General features: G+C 33.8%; 1 long non-coding RNA gene across 1 annotated transcript in view; it reads left to right on the top strand.

Moving 5' to 3' along the window:
* Positions 1-10,503: 10,503 nt before the first annotated feature.
* Positions 10,504-19,836, top strand: part of LOC112523318 — a 17,537-nt gene continuing 8,204 nt past the window's right edge. Inside the window, exons 1-2 of the long non-coding RNA XR_003070255.1 lie at positions 10,504-10,659; positions 10,963-11,086. This is a non-coding gene — a long non-coding RNA (uncharacterized LOC112523318). The remainder of the gene's footprint in view (positions 10,660-10,962; positions 11,087-19,836) is intronic.

Below are 19,836 nucleotides of genomic sequence, written 5' to 3'. Positions count from 1 at the left end.
TTACACTGCCATTATATTTCATAAACATCTTCCAAAAACATATTTCCTTTCATCCGGATTTGAAGTCAGGTCATAGTTGTCCGGATTAGATATCCGGTCAATATACTTTAAACATAAACCAACTCCTTTGTCCGGATTAGAAATCCGGACAACACTTTACTTTCCTTGTTATCCGGTTTAAATAATATCCTGTCACCTCTCGGCCGATTTATAAGTTATCCGGTCACCTCTTGGCCGGTTTATAAGTTATCCGGTCACCTCTTGTCCGGTTTAAACAATATTCGGACAAGGCATGGACGATTTAAGTATCCGGATATCAATCCGGGCACTACTTGCACAGTTTACATGAATCATCATCAAAAATGCAACCAAATTCATAATAATCAGTTCTAAATGCTTATCAGACTGTATGTAAGCAATTCATATCCAAAGCTCTTAATACACTCACCTTTTAGAAATCAAAAACAAGGCTTTGAAATCTTCTTCTTCCTGTGCAAATCTTCAAAACTCTTCAGAAAAGCTTTCCCAATATGGTATGTGTATGTCTGTGTTTTTCTTTCACAAGAACTTTCTATAYATATATACCAATAAAAGAGGAGAGGATGGCGGCTCAATAAGCCGACCTCCCTCTTTTAAAATATTACTCCTCAAACACACATACATATATATCATACACATATATATATATATAATATATATATAAACCTGAAATAATAACCAGAATATTACATTGGATTTAGGCTGCATGTAGTAAGTATTTTAAACTGCATAGTGAGCGATTTAGTCATACCATCTTGAACGATCTTGACCAGATTCATGAATTGTGCGGTTTACAATTTGTGGAGAGCGATTTAAGCTCAAGCAGTGTGAGATTTAAGTGTATGCAGTGTGTGATTTACATCTTGCTTTGAACGATTTAAGTACTTAGTCTGTTGAGCATTTTATTCCTTGTGTTGAGCGATTTACTGTTGTTTGTTTAGAAGACTGTGCTTTTAGCGACTTAGACTGTTTGATGAGCAATTTAGAATCTATTTAATGAGCAGATTAGAGATTGTCTAGTGAGCAGATTAGAGACTGTTTAGTGACCAGATTAGAGAGTATGTTGTAAGCGATTTAGAGGCTTAAGGATCTGCATGGTGACCGAGTTATAGAATAGCTGTGAGTGATTGTTTTAACAGGATTAGGAGTTACTTTGAGCGTTTAAAAATCATTAAGTGAGCTGTTTACATCAAGATTTGAGCTACTTATTCCATGAAGTAAGTTGTCTTGATCTTGATCTTGATCTTGATCTTGAGCGGTTTAGAGCTCAGCATCTTGTTTGTTTTAAACAGAATCCTTGAGCGATTTATCCTGCATTTTGAGCGGATTAAGACCATGCATTGAACTGTTTTGAGATGTTTAAATCACTCTTTGAGCAGATTAAACCTTGTGCGGATTAAGCATAGTGGTAAACAAATTAAGGCTGGTTGGTGATTGATCTTAAGCGATTTACTTTGTGTAGTGAGCGATTTAAACTCTATGTTTCATTCATGCAATGAGAGGTATTCCATGCAGTGACCAGATTAACTGTTTGCAGTGATTTACCTTGAGTGGATTCTTACATAATCTTGAGTGGTTTACCTTGTGTGATTACTTCAAGTTGTGACTGATTTTGTGTTGAGTGGACTTGACCATATTCAGAGATTGTGTTGAGTGGTTTAGATACCTCTTTGAGTTGTATTGGGCTTAAGCTTGAATATAATTTTGGTTTAGGCACATATTTTTTTTATCTTTTATTTGTTTGAACGTTGTCTAAAATTTGCTAAACATTCTTTTTGATCAATTTGTTTTTCCAGAAATTGTGTGAATTTTTTTTTGTGACTGTGTAATTCTTTTAGTTTGTTTTTCTTTGATCATTTTTCTTAAACTGCATAGATTCTATAGTTGATCAATCTTAATTTTTCTTAATGGTAGCTATTCTGGAGGAGAATAAAGAATCAAGAGCTTAAATTTCAAAGATGGAGAAGAGCATTGTAGACCATTTTTTCAAAAGTTTACCAAGAGAGTTTTCTTATCAAAGAGAAAATTTGTGACTTGTTGTCTGAAGATTCTTTGAAGATCACATCTTGTACATTGTTTCTGAAGATTTTTGTTGATATTGTTCTACATTGTCAAAAGAGATGATCATTGTTGTTCTACATTTGAGGGGGAGAATGTTAGAAGATCTTTCTCAACAAATGATTGTCTGAAGTTTCGTGTTGAAGATTGTTTTTGAAGAAGACATAATGTGCTTAAAGCTTCAAAGTTCAAACGATACTCGAAGTGCGCAATTTCTTTCAAGTCTAAATACAAAGGGGAAGAATGTTAGGACTGAAAGTCAGTGTAAAATTGTATTCGTCTTGAAAGTTAATTTTGTCTATAATTGTGTAAAAGTCATCGTGTTTGACTTTTCTTTGGACTGTTTGACTTTTACTATTTTGTCTAGTTTGACCCTATATAAAGGGTGATGTCTTCGTAAATTTAGAGGAGAGCTTATTTGTAATATCAGGATACGTATTGAGAGTTTGACCAAGATTGAGTGCATTGACTTTCTCTCTCTCTCTTCTCCTACATGTTTTTACAAGATATTATATTCTGCCATTGTTGATTTGAAGGTTTCATGGAAGATTGATCAAAATTGGGACTTATAGCTTACAATACAGCCAAGTATGGAAAGAAGACCATAAACGACTTGGATTTTCTAAGATAGCTAAGATCTCAAATTCGTCTTACATCTTAAGTTTATCTTCCCTTTGTCTAGAGCATAAACAGGTTGTAGGTTCCAGCAAACATTTATAACATAATATCATGTAGGTTCCAGCAAACATTTATAACATAATATCATGGTTCTAAATAACTCATTATGGCTTCACTTATTATGGCGTCAAGGCTTGGGTTTGTTGTTACGTTAACCTTTGTGGCTCCACTCTAAGACTTGGCTTCCATTGTAATATGTTATGACACGTTACGACGTGTTATGACGCATTACAACTCTGAATTTTTTTAAGACGTGGCATTTTTTTAATATATAATTTGAATGATAGATTATAATTATGTATGCAATTTAAAACTTAAATAAACATTAAAAAAACTTAACAACTAAAACCCTAAATAGGCAAATACTTAATTTCTCTCATTCATACAACATCAATTACTCATCAGCTGAAGTATGTCAAGCAAGATTTTAGTTGTCACCTCAATAGTAAATGTTACTCAACACATATAGTTGAAGGCTCTTCTGTTCTTAAAAATACGAATCGCACTTGTTTTTGTGCCTAAAAACTGTAAAATCCAAGTAAAAAAAAAGAACTTTTTTCTTGAAAATGTACTGATTTTGGTTTGAAATCATCAAACCTCACCAGAAGTCACCGCAAATAATCATTTTTTCTCAAACCTTAACCCTAGAAATGGCGACCCGTTTTGTATCTAAATAATTGAAGACCCACATGGCTATCTTGTTCCACACCCACCTCATTCTGCCTCTGCACTCGATTGAAACCCCAATTCTTAACATTTTGTGGTTTATTTTTTAATTTTTTATAATAATATATTTTAAATAATAAATGTCCCTTGTAATTAAAATAATAGTTTTTAATATTAAATTTTATTAACATTTAAACTTAATATATGATAAAATACTATTAAAATTAATAATTATCACTCGAGTCGAGATCGACATTAGAACTTGTTTAACTTAACAAGTCGATCTTCATAACATCAATGTTCTTCGTGAATTGTTCAAAATCCCGATTAAATTTTTTGAGTATGTATATATAATGGATATATGTGTCTATGTAGTAGATATATTTAATGTTATACTATACATGATACATACATGTATACACTATATATACATAATACATGCATTCATGCAATATGCTTATTAGACCTCTAATTTATAGATTTCATACTCAACTGGTGGTTGTTAAATTAAAGAAAATCAAGAACCAGAAACGTATAAAACGTATATCAAAAGGGATGTTAAATTAAAGATAATCAACTGATCATTTTTTGGTGTTAATGAATTGTAATAGGTCTTGATGGTCGTATTAGACTTACTGGTTATTAATAAGTTGTACCGGACATTCATAGGTTTTAGTGGTTCTTAATGAGGTTTACTGAGCCTTGATGGGCTTTACTTAATGGACCTACTCTAATAGGCCTTGATGGGTCATATTGGATTCACTGACTGTTAATGAACCTCACTTGGTCTTCATATTTGCTTTAGTGGTTTTTAATTAGTTATATTAGATGATAGGACCAAGACTGCCTGTTGATTCGAATTCCTCTCTCTCATTTTTTTACTTATTGAACAGATTTGTTTCTTGTAATTTTTCTCGATAAAGTCCGTTGATTAGGGTCTCATATTGTATTACTAACTAATAAGAAGTGTGAGAAAAAGAGATTTGCTCTCTCGTACGAACAATTTTTTTCGTAAAATATCGTCTAATAATTAATAATAAGTTAAGTTTCTATTACAATACGGAACACAAATGACAATATACAGGATGAGAACTAAACGGAGAAGTATCTTCTTTCATCATCAATCGAATCACTGTTTGCAACCCGGATTCTTTGTATTTAATCGGAGTGGCTCTTAACGAATTTGGTTGCGCATTGTTGGGCTTCAGTGGCTCTTGATGAATTGTTATTGGTCTTGATGGGTCATATCTGACTCGGGGACTGTTAATGAACCTCGCGAGGAATTCATGGTTTTGGTGGCTCTTAATAAATTGTATTGGGCCTTGGTGGGCGGTTCTTAATGAACTATATTGGTCCTTGACGAGTTGTATTAGATTCAGTGGTTATTAATGAACTACATTGAGCTTTCATGAGTTTAAGTTAGGCATGGCAAAGGGGCGTGGATGGGGTGGGTTTTGTAATCCCCGGCCCCAGTTTTTAATAATAACCACCGACCCTTGTCCTTGGCTGGTACAGGGATTAACATCACGTCCCTGATCAATCCACGGTCAAACCCCATGAAGAATATCTGTTAGTTTGAGTTATCGGGGATCCCGACCCCAGTTTGAGTAACATCCCCCGGTCTCGGGACCTGTTTTAGCGTGAAATCCCCGTCCCCACTCAGGTTGGGTGAGCCGAGTTCCCCACCAGGTCGGGGCAAATCACCATCCCTAGTTTAAGTAGCTCTTAATGAAATGTATTGAGCTTTGATGGGTTACATGACTCTTAGAAACTATTGGGTCTTCATGGGATTAAGTGACACTTAATAAAATGTATTGGCCTTTTTATGAGGTTCAGTGGCTCTTAATGAACTGTAGTTGGCCTTGATGGGTTGTAAAAAAACCCTAGTTTCTAGTAGTGGTGTGTAGTATGTAGTGGATATATGTATGTATGTAGTGGATGTAAGTATAATTGTATGTAACAGATTTATGTATACATGATACATTCATACACTATATACTATATACTACATACTATATACTAGATACTATATATACACATGATGCATATATTCATACACTATATACTATTTGTACATTAAGTTGTATAAATCCATTAATACACTATATATACACATACACATACATACCTTCATACACTAAAATTGAAATATATTGATTCATACACTAAAATTGAAATATATTGATTCATACACTAAAATTGAAATATATTGATTCATACTAAATTATATAAATGATACATACATTTATACATAAAAATAACTACCACAAAAAAAAAAAATATCCGTTAATAGATATTTTATATTTTAGTTTTTAATTGCTTAGAACTCCTAAGTTATGAAAAAGTATAATAAAATTAAAATATCTTTCCAAAATCTGACCTTAATTATCGATAGATATTCTAATTTTAATTTTTTATTTTCTAAAACCTCCCAAATAAAAAACTAAAAATAAAATTAAACTATTCGTCGGTAATTAGTATGTAATTGTTAACGGATATCTTAAATTTTAAGTTTTAATTTTTTTAATTGATAATTTTTCAATCTATCGGTAATTACCTACGGTTTTCAAATCCATCGGAAAGTTGTCGATAATTACCTACAGCTTACTGGCTGATACTTTTTTTTTGATAATTTTCATATTCGTCGTCAATCAACGACGGAATTTTTCGTCAATAATATTTCATCGGTAAAAGTCATTTTTCTAGTAGTGGCGGGTTGGGGTAGATTGTAATGTGACTTTTAGTCTAGTAGCACTACTAAAAGAAAGACTTCTACCTAGGGAGTTTTCCCTGGAAAATCGGTCGCGTTAAATGGTTATTCATCATAGAACTGTCGCAAAAGTTGGTGGATAAATTGTTGATGGGTAATTCAAGTCAATGACAGATTATCCAAAGCATTTTTTGGGTGATTCGTTGGTATTTTTTTAAAAAACATCGAAATCTATTGAATGATTTCCTTGAGTGATTTTCGTGAGTAAAAGTCATTTATTTTCTAGTTATTCCTCATTTATTGGTTGTGAAACGTATCCTACTTTACATCTGTGAGGCTCTTGGGTATGGCTTGCACCTTTATGCCTCCCCCACAACCAGTTTGAAGTTCTACTTGGACGCTGATTGAGGAGATACTTGTTGCTCCATTTCAATCTATTGCACATTCTTGTGGGATAACTTCTTGTCGTGGTCTTCAAAGCACAACCCACTCTTTCTCGCTCCAATGTTGGGGAATACCATGTGGTTATCAATGCCATTGCCGAGACTTCTTATATTCGGAATTTGTTACTTGAACTACATTGTCCGCTTCGTCGAGCAACCATTGTCTATTCTATGTGATAACAATAGTGTGGTTACCTCTCCTCTAATATTGTTCAACATCAACGCACCAAACATATTGAAATGGATATTCACTTTGTTCATGAAAAGGTGGCTCTTGGCCAAGTTCAGGTGTTACATGTTCCTACTAGCTAACAGTATGCCGACAAGATCTCCCTTCCTCTCTGTTTTTTGAGTTCGGTCCAGTCTCAACGTTTGCCCTTCTTCGGCTTCGACTACAAGGGTGTGATAATAGATAAATAAATATGTAAAATATTTGTTTATATTTTGTTTATATTCCCCTTTCCTTGTTTATATAGTTTTACATATTGTTGTAATTTCTATATATTCTCCCAAGATCTCATGTTAGATCCTCTTGGTGAGTGATTTTCGATTGATAGTATTGTAGACTACTAGACTGAATGTTGCATTATAACATAACAGAGTTAGCTTAAAGGAATAAGATAAATAGTTAAACCACTTCAAAAGAACGTTCATTATTTAGGATCTTCAAAGTCCCAAGAGCTAAGACCAGAGGGCAAGGAAAAATAAAAATTACAGAATGGCTGGACTTGGATCATTTAAGCCAGGTTACTTGCCTAGCTCAACAATTAGTCTCAAGCTTTCTAACAAGCAGGATAACGAGCTCTCATGAACTTGCTCGGCTACACCGGCCTATATGTTGTACCATTGACTAATTGGTTGATATACACATAGAGTTGATCATGTATCATATACCCATCAAAATGTAAAGTGAAAAAATTTCAAATCTGAGAAATAACTTCCTACAAACCAGGAAAAATCCTTCCTTTGACTTGTTATAGACGATTGGTATTCATGACATTTGTAAATGTTTAGACCTAAGAGTAGTATATATATTAGTTGATATTTGTTAAAGGTTAAGCTAGTTATGGTGTTTAATCGTTAAATGTTGAACGATTAGTTATTAATTATATGTTGACAGTTATATAACTGTCATGATATTGTGTCGTTTGGGTGAAGGGTTGCATCCCTTCGTATATGTATATATGTAATTTATCTATTGTATGTAACGATTGGATGATTCAATGAATAACATATGAATGGTTAAAGGTTGCTCTAACATTATGGTATCAGACCCTCAGAAAAATAGGGTAGCAAAAATACTGAATAGGACAATAATTGAGAAGGATAGGAGCATGTTAAAGAGCAAAAATATGGACAACTCTTTCTAGGGAGAAGGAGTGGCATGTGCATGCTACCTAAGGAATAGAACATCTACAAAAGGTCTATCTAACATGACACTGCAGGAAGCTTGGATTGGGTATCAGCTCACTGTTGGTCATCTTAGAACCTTTGGGTGCATTGCTTACTCATATATACCTGAACAAAAGAGGAACAAACTAGATGAAAAATCAGAAAAGACCAGATTCATGGGATATAGTGACATATCAAAAGGCTCCAAGTTGGACAATCCCATCACTAAAAAAATCATCATAAGTAGCAATGTGGTGTTTGATGAAAGAAAAGGATGGAATGATCTGTTGAAAGAGGAAGGAAATAGTATACAAATCTTAGAAGGTGATGATGAACAGAAGGAAATCAATTTGAACCAAGATGATCATGATCAGACTCCTCCAACAGTAAACACTCCTTTAACATCTAGCAACACTCAAACCTATCAAGAATAAACTACCCATAAGTCTACTTGTGAAAGTCCACCAAAAAGAGGACATAGAAGCCTGAGGGACATCTACAAATGACACAATGAGACTTGAATTTAATGATACTACAGATTTTTTGTCTTATTTTCAGATGCCGATCCATTATCTTATGAAAAATCCAATCAAGAAGATAAATGGAGAGATGCCATGGATAAGGAGATAGAAGCTATCATAAAGAATGACACCTGGGAATTGGTAAATCTTCCAAATGGTCACAAACCAATTGGAGTCAAGTGGATATACAAGACAAAGTTAAATGAAAAGGGGAAATAGATAGATATAAATCAAGGTTAGTAGTTTAAAAGGCTACAAACAGAAATATGGCATTGATTACCAAGAAGTCTTTACACTTGTCATAAGATTAGAAGTTGTAAGATTGGTCCTTGCTATTGCTGCTCAAAACAACTGAAAAGTACATCAGATGGATGTTAAGTCAGCTTTCTTAAATGGAAGCTTTGAAGATGTCTACATAGATCAACCAGAAGGATATGTGAAGAAAGGTGAAGGGTAAAGGTCTGTCATTTGAAAAAGGCTCTGTATGGCCTAAAACAAGCACCACATGCTTAGTATGGCAGAATAGAGAGTTATTTCTTAATTAATGGTTTCAAAAAATCTCCTCAAGAGCACACTCTTTTCACTCAAAAGGATGGAGGTATGATTCTCATGGTTTGCGTCTATGTAAATGATCTAGTCTTTACAGGAAATTCACAAGAAATGATAGAAGATTTCAAAGTATCCATGAAGAAAGAATTTGATATGAGTGACATGGGGATGCTTCACTATTTTTTTGGGAATAGAAGTTAGACAAGAAGAAGAAAGAATAAAGATCATTCAACAAAGGTATGCCTAGACCTTACTTGATAGATTAATATGGGACAGTCTACTCCTACCAGTACACCTATGGACTTTGGACTTAAACTATTAAAAGATAGTAAGGATGATGATATGGATGCTAATCTTTTTAGAAGCCTGGTAGGTAGTCTCATGTATCTAACTGCTACCGGGTTAAACATGGTTTTTTTCAGTTAGCATGATTAGCAAGTTTATGGAATCTCCTAAAACAAGTCACTAAGAAGTAGAGAAACAAATTCTCAAGTATGTTAGAGGTACTCTTGACCATGGTACTGTTTATTCCCAGACAAAGAATTTCAAGCTTATGAGTTATAGTGATAGTGATAGTGATTTTGGAGGAAATTTGGATGATGGAAGAAGTACAACATGCTATATTAACATAGGATCTGGAGCTATATCTTAGCAATCCAAAAAGCAAAGTATGGTGGCTTTATCTTCTGTTGAGGCAGAATACATGTCTCTGCCAATATCTGGGTGCCAAGCTCTATGGTTAAGGGCAGTTTTGGATGAATTGGAGCATTCACAAGGTGATACCACTACTATATTTTATGACGATAAATCTACAAAAAATCTTGTCAAAATATCCAGTGTTCCATGGAAAGAACAAGCACATAAGGATTAAATTTCATTTTATTCGAGAACTTGTGACAAATGGTGAAGTAAGGATTGAGTTTTGTGGGACAAAAGATCAAGTTAGTGATTGTTTTACAAAGGCACTTCAAATTGGAAGTTTCAAGGTCATGAAAGAAAGCTTGGGAGTGCGGGTGTTAAAGGTTAAGCTAGTTATGGTGTTTGTAACGGTTAGTTATCAATTATATGTTCACAGTTATATAACTGTCATAATTAAGGATAGTTGTGTCGTTTGAGTGAAGGGTTGCATCCCTTCATATCTGTATATATGTAATTTATCTGTTGTATGTAACAACGGGATGATTCAATGAATAACATATTAATGGTGAAAAGGTTGCTCTAACAATATTCATGTACCAGAAACTGCAAGGAGGTTTTTAACGCAATGGTACTTGATTCCCACCCCTTTCCCCCTAAAATTAACTATAGTGTAGGTCCATATTTAAATCCGTGGAGCCAAGCGGTTTCCTGTATGGTTACAGTCGGTATTAAATTCCTGTATATCATAATTATTCAAATTAATATGGTTGGTATTCAGTAATTGTAATAAGGTACAACTAAACAGTTCAGGCTTTATCTGCTGTTTCTGTATCAGCTTCAACTAGCCATGGAGTTTTGGTTAGATTTCGGTCACAGATTCAAGCCATTAAAATAGTTTCTTTGCGCACAAAGGCAAGGAGAAGCTTGCATAAAAAGACCTCTCCGCCAAACCTCGTACACTCAGGTAATTCTTTTTGGAAAACCATTTCCAGTGTTTGATCTTATGCAAGTGTTAGGACTTGACGTGGTTGGTACTTCCTCGCCCATAAAGCAGACTTAAAGTGCTCTAGCAACCCAAGTCAATTATATAGTTAAGAAGCGTAACCACCTTCCCTTAAATTTTCTCATGAATACAATAATAGCACTATGCAACTACCATCTTCCTCCATTTAATTAGTTATGCATTTGTTTCTGACGAAGAACAAGAATATTATATAAGGCACAAGGGGATAAAAGAGAAAATGAAAACAAGAAACACTATTTGCAGCAACAGCAGCAGCAGAAACAGCATACGGATAGTTTTAGTCTCTGCCAAGAGTTATAAATGCATTCCTACTTCTCCGTCATACAGTCTTCCAGTTGTTAATTCTTCTTGAAACTTAACAGTCAAGGTACACAGATTTCCCTTGTTCTCTCTGGGTGAATATATCTTAATATGGTATTTATAGCCTGTGTGATCCAACAGTCCTTTTTTGACAGTGCTAACATATATACCAATTCATGCCATGATCATTTCACTGTTGTATTAAGATTCGAAGTTTAATGGTAGCATAAATTACACGAAAAATTCACTCACCGTCCAGGTGCCACTTGCTTGCATGTTTATTATAAACTACCAATCAACTCTTCAACATTGTAGCTAAGGTACAACAGTTGCTCAATCTTCTATTACTATATGGATATTATGAGGATGAACACTGTTTACCTTCATTTTTTGTCTCGGAATTACATTTTATTTCATTTTGCAACTCAAGTTTTCTTGAGACTTTAAAAGTATCAAAATGGGGCATTGAGAGAATTCATTTTCTTCAAATCATTTTGAGATGACAAGAAGCAGAAGTTAGCGACGACTTTTGTTGTTACTAAACGTCAATTTATCGTCATAAACAGTTCATAGCGACGACATGTTATCGCTATCGCTTTTGGCTGAAAAACACCAGATCTCACTTTTCTTGCAGAAGTCAAAGTCATGCTTAAGTTTCCAATTATCCAAGTGTTTTTGTGAGTACAATTACATGTCGTTACTTTGTTACATGGTATTTGATAAGGCACATGGGACAACACGATAAAATTATCACTGTGAAACAAAGACATGGAAACAAAATTATGAAATGATTGAGCATTGAGGTAGTTGATTATAGTTTACAACAATCTGAAAGAAAGACGAAACGAATTGAACTGAGAGATGGTACATCGAGACCAGACTATTGATTAGTACTGCCACTATTTTGGTACCGAGGATATGTGGTTGAAGGTAAAAGATATATCATTCCTGATGCAGTGCTAACGGCTCGGGCAGACAACTATAGTTATTTAGCTTTTAGGGGTTCAAAAGCTCCTGATGGTAGTTGAATCACATGGCTAATGCAGATTCCTGAGGATGAAGATCAAATCAGAAGAGTATAAGCAGCTTCAGATTAAGAAAATATATAAAGCTGATTTAGGAAGCAAGGCTTTATTCAGTTAGCTATATATTGAAGATTGGAGATGGCATTTGTTTTGTGGATACATTCTAAAACTAGCCTGATTTTTAAAGAACTGGTGAAAAGTAGGATGATTTATTTATTTTGTTCCATAGAGTGTTATCACTTTTTTATATATAACCCATTTCTCCCCCACCCCACCCTCTTCATGAAACAAAAATAGATCACCCTACTTTAGACCTTTTCTTAAAACAAAATTACCCTAGATTCAGATTTTGTCCATGTTTTGCCTGGTTAGATTCTCAGTTGTCTTAAGTTTATGAAAACGCATTCAAAATTGCAACGTAAAACTTAAGATATCAACGTTCGTGACAAAATTAGTCAATCAGAGTGTACACGAAGACCATGGAAGGAATGCATACACTTATCAAAGTAGAAATTTATGTGAAAACTAAAGACTGGATGATCATGAATGATTTTTGCATTTATCGTGGTGTTACACCAAGATCCAACCCTAATCTTGTGTCCAAAGAATACACATGATGAAGAGGCATGATTGCAGATTGCGTCATGCATGTTTCACACCTGAACGCAAAAGGGTTTTAATTATATGACTACATATGTAGGAGTAAGACATCATATATATATATATATATATATATATACATACATATATCCATACATATATATAGGATGCAACTCTTATTAATACAGGGATGTATAGCCATATGCATCTCAATGATAAAAAGTGACTAGTTTAAGAATTACTTGGTTTGGAGAAGATATACTATATAGTAATATGGTAGGACTTTCGAGAAGTCAGATTTCCTAGCTCCGTTCTAGTATGTATAGATTAGTTAGTTTCTCATCCTATGTTTCATTGGGCTAGCTGTTTACTAAGATTGTGTCTAGACATCAAATGCAAACTCAGGAAAAACTAGTTACTGAATGGTTTTCTCCCACTTTTCTCTAGACTCTTGCATGCTATGGAAAGCTCTTTGCCTAATGGCAGTGATGGATCTACTTGAGAAAGTAAGTATGCACATGCATTTCCAGAGATAGTTCAGTGTTTTATGGTGTAAAGAAAAGAGGAAACTTGTTACCGAATGCATTCCAGTTTTCTTTTAATCGTAGTGCATAGCCAAGTTAGAAAATGTAAATCCACCAACGAATAACAGCTTTCGGTCATCTATGGTCACTTTCATTCCCCTTGGTGAGCTGATGGACAATCCGCGGGGTACCCTAATTTAGTTTCTCTATGAACTTGAATAACTTGCTCTCCTTTTTTGTTCCTTATTTTGGTTGATGTATTGATCCCAATCTCTCTTAGGGGTGTTTGGTAAGAGACATTATACAATATTTAACGAGAATGTAAATAAAATAAACCTGTTTGGTTTATATAATATATATATATATATATATAATGGGTTCATTCCACCCAAATTTTTATTCTACCTTAAATTAGGGAATGAAAATTCATTCTCATTTTTCATTCCTGTCATTATTATTTTCATCCTGATTTTCATTCATTTCCTTGAACCAAACACCCTATTCCAGATGTCTCTTTCACTTGTTTTTTATTCATTTCGAATCAAATTACCATGGTTCAGCCTTGAAGCTAGACTATTCGGATGGATGTGATTTATCTTTGCTGAACTTATTGATTATCCTTTGTCAATGTTGTTTCCCAAAACTAACTCTAATTCTCCACTTCTTGTCAAGTGTGCATTGTGTTCTATCCATTGTAAATAGAATATGGTAGAATATTCAAGATGTTAGATACTGGGTTCTATTTTATTGGTCTTCTGTTGTCGACTAAAATTGTAACACATTTATATCGTATATACAAACTTTATCCTGCTTTATCCAAATAAACCTTAATTTGTATCCCCGTTAATAGTTTTCTTTTATTCTTTATCTGCCTTCTCAATTCTCACAAAATGATACCTTTGTTTGTAAGTGTACACTAACACGTACGATAATAAAATTGAGATTTAAACTCTTAAAATGTTTAAACGTCCTAATAGCATGTTTTATAATACTTCAGTTTATAGGATCATACTGTAAGACGATTTTAGGCGTTTCAATAAGTTTTTTAGTACGCTTTTAAAATAAAGTGTACTATTAGTTATTTCATATGACACTTTTGAAATGTTTAATAAAACCTTTTACAGAAGGAAGTTTGTGTTTATAAGATTTCAAATAGTATCGTATAAGTTATAAAATAATTAATAAGACACTTTATTTTAAAAGCGTCCTAAAATTCTTGTTAAAACACCTAAAAATCTCTTGTATACATGGTGTAACATTTTTAAATAAGACAATGATTCTATAAATTTAAGTCCTACAAAATATATTATTTGGACGCTTAGAAATTTTAAGTGTACTATAAATCCAATTTTGTTGTATTACTGATGAGAGTTTTGGGGGTTATAGAACTTCCATAAATGTGGGCAAGGTTCCACTGAACGATATAATCCAGTATGATGCATCACTGCAATAAAAATGGTTTTATAACACACTTAAAACGTCTAAGGGTCATAATAAAATATTTTATAGGACTTAGGTTTATAGAGTCAAATCAAAAAACATCATATCTAAAAGTGTTTTGGTCCCATAGGGGTTTTATAAGAGTAAACAGTTTATACAAGGGGAGATAAATAAAAACACAAATTTTCACTTCTTAAATTCGTTTATTGATTAAGAAGAACCAATATGAGAATTTACAGATTGCGAAAATAGATAAGGAAAAGTCATAATCTAAACAATCTATGAGAATCATTAAGCTTGTCTTGCACAAAAAGAAATAAGAAAGAATAAGAGATATAAGAGTGTTGAAGGTGTAAGGAGGGTTTTCTCCACTATTTATATCCACTACATTAAATGCACCTCAGAAAATACAATCTATGTGTCAAAAGGAGGGTAGTATGCATGTTCTTGTCCATCAGATATGACAAACTTGGTGAGCACGTTGCGAGACAATAAAGTGATTCGTATCGTACTACTATCTCGTAGAAGCAAGGGGTATGTACTTCTTTGCAAAACAATCTTGATGCATAAGATATTAATCAAGTTATAGAGATGAATCGATGAGGATTCCTTCAGCTATTGTTGATATCTTGGTTATATTTTACTTTTTATGTAGATAGTCATGGTATCACAGAATGCCGATTCAGATCATGAGTGGACCATCTTTGTCTTGAGCTTTATGTTCGATATTGCTTAATCTTCTTTGATGTGAGTTTGTCTTTAAGGAAACCTTTTAATAAAATAATTGTCTCATTTACTGTTTTGAGGGATCTTTCAGTATCTATATGGAGTAAAAGTACTATTTTGAAATTTCATTAACTGTAAAAGAAATTACAAGTATAGAAATAGAAATTACAATGTCTAAAACTACAATAACTAAAAAAATCTTATAACTGATAATAAAAGAATAAGATAAGAAAATGCATCTATTAGCTAAGATCATCAAAGGTGACATAGTAGGGAAATTCAACTCTTTGATCTCTTCTCTTCAACAACTCCCTTCGAATTTTTCTTTCAACGGACTGACCGGGGAGAGTTGAGACATACAATAAGTGAGGAAAAAGATCAGATGGTCGTTAGGTGGAATACAAAGCTCTGAGCATCGCTTAAATCTAAGATCCTCATTCGTATCTGTGAAGAAGATTCCTTGTTCAAGTTTTAAGACAACATTACCTAGAATTTGAGCACCTTTGATAGGAAGGGTTAAGTTCAGCATAGAGAAATCTAGAGAGTAGTTGGAAAGAACTTCATCGAGTGAGAACTTTGTTTGAAGCTTGTTCTTAAGAGGTAGGCTATTATCATCAACATTTCATCCTCTACGACTCGTCCGCAGTAGTAAAGAAGGAACAACTACTACCTTTGATATTCTTTTGAAGAGTCTGTTCAGCTCCTTTTCAATAATGTATTTGTACCTGGACTTGGACTTCTAAATGCTTTGACGAATCTCCAGCCACTCCTGGGCTTCAGTAATCCAGTCTCCATCATCTTTGAAGATAGAGTTGTTGACCAAAATCATTCCATATTTTCTTCTCCCAATGATGGTGACATATGTGATCTTATGCCTGTTAAGGAAATGTTCCACTTTGATACTACACCATCTTGTTTCTTTTTCTTCGACATCAGCTCTTTGGCCTTGTCTTCTCCAGCTTCTCTAAGAAAGAGAGGAATTTTTACTGAAGGTCTAATCCTCATCATTCAACATTCTAAGTTCTGTGATTAAAATATTAAACCTTGTTTCATCAAGGGTTTTTGTGAAAAGGTCAACAAGTTGGTACTCGATGGGAATGAAGTGAAGTTAGATATCACCATTCATCATATGATCTCTGATGAAATGATATTTGATCTCTGATGAAACGATATTTGATCTCAATATGCTTGGTCTTTGACTGAAGAACACGATTATTAGCAATTGTGATAGCAGTGGTACTGTTGCAGTAGATAGGAATATTTGATAGCTGATGATCATAATCACCGAGTTGATTTCTCATCCATAGAACTTGAGCACAACATCTACCAGCAGCGATGTATTCAGCTTCAGCGGTTGATATGGACACTAAGTTCTGCTATTTGCTTATTTAACTCACCAACTTTCCACTAAGAGACAAGTTCTGGAGATCTTTAGAGACCTTGAGACACATTGCATAGGAGGATTCAGGAAAGAATTCCAGAAACTTTATCAGAGTCTCAGTGTTGGAATATTCTCTTCCAAAAGTCCTTAAGTCAATTAATAAACAATTAAACCTTTGGTGTAATTCAGACAAAAAATCATTATTACCAGAAATGAACATTTCATATTGTGTTACTAGATTTATGTTTTGGGTCTTTGTACTTCAGTAGTACCTCATGTTGAACACAAAGAGTGTCCCACATGGCTTTGGAAATTTTGGTGTTCATAACAGAATGATATACCTCATCAAAAAAAGGCACGACGATGATGGTTGTAGCTTTAATGTCAATAGCCACCTTTTTTTTGTTGTCATTTGTCCATTCATGGACTTTTTGCTACATGCCTTTCAGGTAAGACAATAGTAGTAACAGTGGCAGAACCAGCTTCTATGCTCATAGAAATAACATGGTCCATTACTAATGTAGTAAGGGATCTTAGGATCTACACCTTCTAAGAAGAGACATAAGATTTTTCCAGGGAGCAAAGTTATCTATGTTAAATCATGGTGGTTTGGCAAGAGAGCCATTATCGAGATAGTTGTTGTTTGTGGTTATAGCCATCATAGAGAATAACTAGAAAGGTATGAAAAACACTACTCTAGTACTAGTTATTGGTCCTAAAGGGGTTCTGCAAGAGTAAACAATTTGTAGAAGGGGGATAAATTTTCACTTTTAAAATTTGTTTACTGATTAAGAAGAACCAATATGAGAATTTACAGATTGTTGCGGAAATAAATAAGGAAAATTTTCAATTTGAACAATCTATGAGAATCACTAAGCTTGTCTTGCATAGAGAAAAGTAAGAAAGAGTAAGAGATAGAAGAGTGTTGAAAGTGTAGTTGAGAAGAAGGATCTTCTCGGCTATTTATACATATTGCATTAAATGCACCTTAGATGGTACAATCCACGTGTCAAGAGGGGAGTGGAATACATGTCTTTATCCATTGGATATGGCAAAATTTTGGCCGGATATGAAGAGTCGCTTCAGGTAGTTAGTGAGCATGTTTGGAGACAAAAAAGTGATTTGTACCATACTATTATCTGGTAGAGCAAGGGGTATGTACTTTTGTGCAAGAAGATAAGACAAAACAATCTTGATGCGCAAGATGTTGATCTAACTATAGAGATGAACCACTGAGGAATCCTTTAGCTATCGTTGATATCTTGGTCAGATTCACTTTTAATGTAGATAGTCACGGTATCACTAAATATCGCTTCAGATCACGAGTAGACCATCTTTATCTACAACTTTGATATAGCTAAATCTTCTTTGATGTGAGTTTGTTTTTAAGGAAACTTAAGTTCTAATACATTTACAAAAAGATGTTCATCAATCACTGAACAGATTCAGATACAATCTGATCGTTGAAACTACAAAGTAGAACTAAGTATTTCACTACTATAGGATCATCATCAAATCAGCGAGAGAGTTTGGATCAACAAAGTGTTAAAATCAGTTTATAAACCTTTTTAGCGTTTCTAACAAGTTTTTAGGATGTTTTTAAAATAAAATGTGATATTAGCTATTTCATACCATACTATTTGAAAAGTATCCAATAAAAAGATGAGTTTATAGAAAGGTGTTTTATACACCAAGAGTCAATGCAAGGATGTGAGGGGGATGTAGCCCACAACCTCATTAGTCGTATCAATCAAATGTAATTTTATACTGACATCACATGTGATTCGATCATTTTCTTATTTTCTTATTTTTCTTGTATGGAACAGAATCTATATAAGTATAGAGTAATGTTAAACTGGGAAAAAAAATAGAGAATAGGTTTCAGAACACACGTATATATGTCCTGGAGGTAGTAATGGCTCCACGAAGATCATTTATTATATTCAACTACCGAAGTTGTTGATGTGAGTTGTGACACTTAATTGCTACAACTTTTAGATTGATTACATAAGGTTAATTGGATAGTGGGCATAGATTGTTCACTATACATGCGCTGCAATTAAACAAGCTCCCATTCCATCCTTGATCCGCCCCATCAATGAAACCGTTTTACGTTGATGAAATTTTTTGTCATGTTGAAGCCTGCAATAACATACGCTTTTATATATAGTGCACAAACTATTCTGTCATATTACCAAATAGTCTTTGGCTTAGTGATATTCGATAATCCAACTTTCCTGGAGGTCAAAACCCTGATTAAGTTAGGACAGATTATGATTTAGATTCATGGAGTTCGGGTTAATTTGTTGGTTTAGACAAAACCTAGATTGATTTTCCTCCATCTTTGTGGGTTTGGATTCTATGGTTGATAAAAACTTTTGGGTTCTTTGGTAAAATGGCAGTTCTTGATTAAGACCCATAATGTTGACAATTAATGGTGGCACTCGTATATTTGGCTGATACATATATCCGAATGGATGACTTGATTGAATAATCCACCTATGTTTTTGTTTAAGGTTGCAGGTGATAAGGGTTATTAATTAAAGTTGCAGGTTTAGAATGGAGGTTGAGGTCTTGTAAATAGAGGTTCGGTGGGGGTTAATTACTTGCATTTTTGCTCGGTGAAGAAAGGTTGCATGTGGATTATGTTATGGTAGAACCGAAATGTGAAAATAGGAAAGGAAAGAAATCAAAAAGAAGAGAGAGAAGAATATTAGAGAGAATAAAAAGAGAGAACATATTTTATTGTTGAATACAGAATGGACTATTTATATCAATACAATCTCATGGGCCTTGGACTTTCTAACAAACTTTAACAGATATAACAATATGGGATTTTATCCAACAACATTCCTCTCCTTAACAACAATCTTGACCTCAAGATTTGATTACACAGCATAGAACACCAATCTTATTAGAGAGAACTAGAAGCGTACTCGTGCAATACAGCAAGATACAATCGTGTTTTTAATATTTCATTTTAGTCTTTTATCTCAGTCGATGTTATAATATGACTTTATGTAATTTTGAGAAAGCGATGATGTTTTTATTTTTGAATAAAATATATGTTTGACGATATCATAAAAATTTGACAACAATATATCGATATTAGTATCAAATT

This window comes from Cynara cardunculus, assembly GCF_001531365.2.
Source record: "Cynara cardunculus var. scolymus isolate 2C chromosome LG 12, CcrdV1, whole genome shotgun sequence".
Classification (NCBI taxonomy): Eukaryota; Viridiplantae; Streptophyta; class Magnoliopsida; order Asterales; family Asteraceae; genus Cynara; species Cynara cardunculus.
Note: the sequence above shows the minus strand (reverse complement) of the source record. Positions and strands in the feature narration are given on the sequence as shown.